Source organism: Rosa rugosa, chromosome 6 (assembly GCF_958449725.1).
Source record: "Rosa rugosa chromosome 6, drRosRugo1.1, whole genome shotgun sequence".
NCBI classification, from domain to species: domain Eukaryota; kingdom Viridiplantae; phylum Streptophyta; class Magnoliopsida; order Rosales; family Rosaceae; genus Rosa; species Rosa rugosa.
Window position 1 is genome coordinate 35,964,557 of NC_084825.1, and position 6,436 is coordinate 35,970,992.

A 6,436-nucleotide genomic window follows, 5' to 3' on the forward strand; every position below is an offset into this window, starting at 1 on the left:
GCGAGATGGGTTAACAATCACAGAGGCAGAATAAGAATAAAATAGAAAGCACAATCAAATAAGAGGCAGAGTATGAGATTAATACAAAATACACTGGAAATAGAATATATATATATATATATATATATATATATCAGATAAGAAGCAGAATATAAAATATATGTATATATTGAAGACTGATATGTTCGATACCTAATGTTGTGTGTTATATCTCTCTATGTCTACTTGAATTTGGAGATAAACTTGTTTTCTAAAGAATATACTTGGTTCCTTTCTTCAATTAAATGCCCTGGACAAAAAAAAAAAAGAACAAAACAACATAAATGAAGAACTCAAACACCCCTACGTGAAAGAGTAGTTATGATATGTTCAACCATACGTTATTAAGAATAGAAAAGTTTGGATCTGAGGTAATGAGATAAAACTATGACTACACAATATTTCTCATGCCAATGTACTTTCAGACATTAGAAATAGACTAAACTTGCATTCTATGCAGACATGGGTGTTCACGTTAGCACACGTTAGCAAGTTAGTCCAATCATTCATCATTATGGAATACACGGATCAATTCTGATGTAAAGTATGACTTGCTTGTATTTGACATCAAATCTGATAAGACTACAAACTGAAGGTGCAAAAGCAGTAAAAGCTAATCAGCTTCAAAATTGCAAATTATCATAGATCCAGAGAAATTACCAAGCAAGGAATGCTTTCACTCTTTATCAAACAACAATTAATTTCCTTCTTACCGGCTCCAAGCTCTCAGCTACCTGCAAAAGGAAGAGCATGTCTAAGGTATAGCATTAAGCAAGCAGAAAGTCCAGAAGTATCCCTAAGGTAAGGGTTTCGCTCTTGGTGCCTTCCCTTAGGGGCGCGATTATAATTGGATTATGGAATATGCTCTATTTCCACGGATCTCGAATTATAGTTCTTCACAAGGATGTTGTCATGCTTTTCAGCGACATTCATAGCTCCAATGAGCTCATGAAACCTTGTGATTTGTCTTGCAGTTACATCGATTCGATAGTTCTTAGCAACCATCAATGCAGAGACGGAGAAGGTATAGAGAGTCTTCTCAATCAACATCGCATTTGTGATATCTTTACCACAAATTCCATTAAGGATTTAATGCGAAGTGCTTCCGAGTTGTAGTCAAGAACTGACTTGAAATCACAGAAGCGGAGGCTATGCCATCTCACTTCTATGTCAGGAAGCAGGGAGTCACGAACGTTGCCAAATCTATCTTCGAGTGAGACTCACAGCCTTTTGGGGTATTCTTCATTCATACACTCGTACTGGAGCGAATAATCCATATGACGAGTCATTAGGATGATGGCTTTCGCCTTATTTGCCTCTAAGGCTGCTCTATTTGCTTCCAAAGCTTAAGCTTGCTCAACAGTTAGCACGTCCTGGCTAGGCTCGAGAATCGTATCCAGGATTCCATCGGCCTTGAGATGCTGGCGGATATCACGAACCCACCTGTAATATTCAGAGCCAGTTGTTCCCAATGGAGCAAAGTCCAATTTGTTCAGGTTACTCATCCTGAAAGAGAACAAGAAATTAGGGTCAGTTTCAGAGCGAAAAAGGCTACCACGAAAACAAATAAAATTTCTGAGCGTAGTCGCTTCCAAGAAATTAGGAATTTCTGAGCGTAGTCGCTTCCAAGAAATTTGATTCCAAGAGGGGTTGGATTAGATCGAAACAATGATGTTTACGATCGATCATTTTATCTCAACAAACTTTAAGTTTGGAGAACTCTACAAGCCCCAAGCTTAGAGTGAGCACGAACCCCCACAGTTCGGCTTAATTTGGTATCCCCTATGATAAACAAAGGGGGGTAGAAGAAGAGATGTTGCAAGCCTCCGAAAAAGAAGAGAAATTGAATTTAAAAACTCTAAAAAAACGGGAACGTTTAGTAAAAAATACCTCGAAATAGATCGCCGGAAAAATTGGTCGGAAAAATTTGCTGGAAAATGGCCCGAAAAGTCACCGGAAAATTGTTGACCGGAGGGTTGACCAGTGTTGACTATTGTTGACCAGAGGGTTGACTTCTGTTGACCGGTGCTGACGTGTCTAGCTAGATGACATGGCACTGATGCTTATGTGGCAGGATGAAGTGTCACGATGATGTGGCTAATGAGTGGCTTGCTGACGTGTCGGTGGGCTTGCACGGTGGGCCTGTGGCGTCCATGGGCTGCCCTCTTTTTTTTTATCTTCTGACTTGGGCCCGCTTCTCTCCTCTGGGCTGCTTCTTTCTTTTCTTCCTTTTCTTTCTTCTTTCTTTTCTTCTTGGTCGTTCCCCTTTTCTTCTTCTTCTGACAGTGGGGCCTTTCCCCTCCTTTTTTCTTTCATTCTTTTCTTCTTCTTCAGGGCCCACTCTCTCTTTCTCCTTTTTTTTCTTCTCTTTCCTTTCTTCTTCTACGCGTCTTCTTCCTCCTTCTGTTTCTCTGGTTTTTTTTTTTTTTTTTTTTCATTTCGCTAGCAGATGAGGAGGCTGTTGGTGCTCGTGCAACTGTGGTAGCAAGACTAGCACGGGCTATGAGCGTTGGTGGAAAGGTTGGGATTTTTCCGGGTTTTTGGTTTTTAGTTTTGGGATTTCAGGGTTAGGGCTTCGTGCTGATAACGTGTTTAAGGAATATTGAATTGAGAGAGAATTGAGTCGTACTTTCATTGATAATAGGGGTCTCTTTATATAGAGGATTACAAGTATAGAGATAGAGTTGTACATGGAAACATAATCGTACATTGATTGGATATCTCCTAAGATTCTCCGAGAATATCTCTAATATAAACCCTATTTCAACTAGAGCAGGTAACCTCGAGTTTGGACTAGACACATATTCTGGATTTACTTGAACAGAGATTTAGTTTCGGTGAGTTTTTAATCGATTTCAGTTCAAATTATCACTTTTATTCTCGATAAACACAGAAAACAGAGCATGTTCTTTGTCTTCTTTTCAGTACCAAGAAACCAAACTTCTGCACCAAGAATCAACCCAGTTGGAAATGAGAACCAAGCTTTAAATAATAATTATCATAACATGAATAATGGTAATTTTCGGTTCACTTATTTCTGTTTTTGTATTTCAATCAATGATTCTTGAACTTATAGAAATGATTCTCCTTTTTGGCTTTCAGTACCAAGAAACAGAGGATTCAATTTGGGAAGAAACTTGGACAATCTGTACATGAACTGACCGCCCCAGAACATGATTTTTGGTTAGAATTCGTTTATCTGATCCTTTAGTTCATATTTCAGTTCGTCTCTTTCAAATTTAGCTCATATAGTTATTTGGCATTTCAGAACCAAGAAGCATATGGGAAAATGATCCAAGAAACATACCCATTCAGAATCTGAATGCTGGTGAGTTTTGATTCCTTTTACTTTGTTTTCAGTCTTGGTTCCTATATTCTTAATCAATTTGAAGAAAACCGAAATGGTCATAATGTAAAGTCTTTTGCTTGGTGTGCCTTCAGGAAACAGAGTGAGGGCTCAAAGACTAGAGACAACACAAGGTTTTATGGTAATATTTTGTTTTCCCTCTTTGCTCTTGATTTTCACAAATAGAATCTACAGATTTACAAAACAAATAACATAAATGTATATAAACTTCCTATCTTGACATAAATATAGCATACTGATACTGGTACACAAAATACACGTTGAACCACTACAAGTATAGTCACTAAGAATTTTTGGTTTTGAATGTTTGATTTTGTTTCAGAAAACTATAGCCTGTACGCCACATTTTCAAGTTGCCACCCGGAAGTGACGTACACTGATGTTAGAAACTTTTCCGGTGGTGAGTTCAATCGGTTTTCTCAATTTCAATTTACATTTGATTCAAATTTGTTAAAAGTTCGATCATGGTTGAATCAACTTTTTTGAACTTGAACTGCAGGACGTTTCCCAACAGTATAGTGCATCGGATCAAAATGGACCGTGATCGTCCCGCTCTGCACGCTTGGATTGAGTTCTATAATCCGGGAGCTGTCAATGCAATTCTGGGATACAGAGTTTATTCTAAGAGCTTTCGCATGTGTGGGATACAGAGTTTAATCTGGCTTAAAAGGTTTAACACAGCCTCCATGTGAGAAGCTAGAGCTTGAAGGCTCCTGTATATACTGTGATGTGATTGCCCGTAAATTTTAAACTTGGGTGTTTTAAATTTAGCGACACAATTTAATTGGATTATCAACTTTTCTTATTAAAGTTAGAACTTCTGGATGCTATCGTATACTGCTTGTTCTTCAGTTGATTATGAGCTCAAAAAGAACTGGTACACTTGATACGTGCCAAGTCTGTAATCTGTAAATGTGTTCGTCTCGAGCTCCTTTTTTATTTTTTTCCTGGGTTTTAATAATAACCTGTGTTTAGCTCGTTTGTGGCTCATGAAAAAAGGAGGTTAGACACTTAGAGTACTCTTGCCTATGTTTTTTTTTTTTTTTTTTGTAAATGAAGGCTATGACTCTATGAGATGACGGTTGCGGAATTTCAATTTTCCCGAGCACCATACTTTCGATGCGAAGGCCCGAGTTGCTCGACTCACATAGATTTTCGTTACTCATGAGCGTGACTGCATGGAGGTCGAACGTAATATATTAGTATATCCAATTGTTTATTATAGATACTATATATGGTTCTCATTTTTACATTGACAAAAGAGTCACACTCAAGCTCTTTTAACATACGAGCTGTGTATTAAAAAGTAATTCGACCTAAGCAGAGCCTAGAAACCGCGTAGATGAGAGCTATGATAACTTCATTCAAGCTTGAAACAAATTAATACTTATCTCACGATTAAATACGAGTTGCACACTCTATTTGCAAGCCGGCATAGCTAATTAAACTCACTCAATTGCAAGCTTGCTTATTTCATTTAAAATCCGGTTCCGATTTCCGAATGAGCATAAAAAAGCCAAGCTCAGTAACTCAAGAGCTGTATTGATCAAGTATGTGGTGATGGTTGAAGTCCATCAGAATGGGCACAACAAATACCACAACGACAACACTATGATTGTAGCATCGTGACATCGTCTACACTCTACAGGATGGTACTACCATGGACTCATGGAGGAAGGTGCCGCAACATTACTATTAATGGCGGCCAACGGTCACAGTGTAGTGGCCGTGCACGGTGGTACGTGGTTAAGTGTGACTCTACTAATTAAGGAATGTGATGATCATGACTATATATAACAACATTATCATTTTGTTCGGATCATAACTGGGCTTGTTTGTCTTGGATTTGTTTATATTGTGTCCTGTGTTCTATGATGTGTTACTTTGAAGTACTATATGTAATCAAAACATATAGCCATATCATATATCATTAAGGAAAAAGATTTGAAAATATCATGCATCATAAATTTCAGTAAGCTAAGCATGTGACATAAGACAAGAAGCTGGCGTACGTACTAGTGGCCTGTTTATACATACATTTTCAACTCTTCATTATATTCTAATTGATTAATTTCCTGTAGAGTAGGCGCCATCCAAAGTAAGGAGTTCGTCAAGTCTTTTTTGTCTCTCATGTTTGTTGGGGCGTACGTTCTCCATCGCCAGATTGAAAATACAAGGACAGAATATGATTTTCTGGAGAATGAGGATTGCAGTGCACGGATCAATCCTCACTGGGCAGCAGAAACCAAAATGACAAATAGAACACCGGGTTTTGGTTACGCAGTGAAAACCTCAAGTATGAGATTAAAAACACTGCGGGGCTCTTACTCTTGAGAACCCAAAATAAAGATCATCATATTAAAAAGGATATGTTCTTTTACAAACTTTGAATGGCACTAGCTCGGCTATAAGATTCACACAAAATCTAATACAAAGTTTGTCTTCCTTCTAGAACTCCTTCACTTAAACGATCTTCAAATCTTGTTCTTCTTTCTTCACAGTCTCCCTACTGATCTCGAGAGAGTATTATGCATATGAAACTATGATCAAAAACACTTATACAAGGACCAAGTGTTTTGGCTCTTTGTGAAGACACAAACTCAAACAAACATGCAAGACTCAAACCAAAAATTCTTGCGTATATGAAGTACCCTTTTGCCGAGTATATTCCTGCAATATATATTCAACCAGCAGCAACCCCTCAAAACTAAACAGAAATAACCCTAATTAGACTTCTATTAGGAAAGAGCTTTTATTCCAAGATATCCACAGAATCCTAGAATACTTAGGACTTAAAAACTACCCTTTATTTATCAGAGAAAATCTTTTACCAATGTAATTCCATAAAGCCCAAAACCAACTTCCTAAAAACTGACTCAGATGCAAATGCATGTATACCTGATTTTCCGAGATCAGTAAAGAGACTCTTTGTATGGGAATGCCAATTCGACAGGTACAAGAGTTGTACCTACAATCTCCCATTTTGGCATTCCTATACAAAACAATTCTATCACATGAGACTCCCCCTCA

General features: G+C 37.8%; 1 long non-coding RNA gene across 2 annotated transcripts; it reads left to right on the forward strand.

The window, feature by feature from the left end:
• Positions 1–2,932: 2,932 nt before the first annotated feature.
• On the forward strand, positions 2,933–4,139 carry LOC133714567 (uncharacterized). Of its 2 annotated transcripts, XR_009848731.1 has the most exons (6): positions 2,933–3,054; positions 3,142–3,222; positions 3,308–3,367; positions 3,481–3,527; positions 3,729–3,806; positions 3,906–4,139. It is a non-coding gene; the product is annotated as an uncharacterized LOC133714567 (long non-coding RNA). The 2 variants fall into 2 exon arrangements; XR_009848730.1 differs by lacking the exon at positions 2,933–3,054 and having other exon boundaries at positions 3,116–3,222.
• The last annotated feature ends 2,297 nt before the right edge of the window (positions 4,140–6,436 follow it).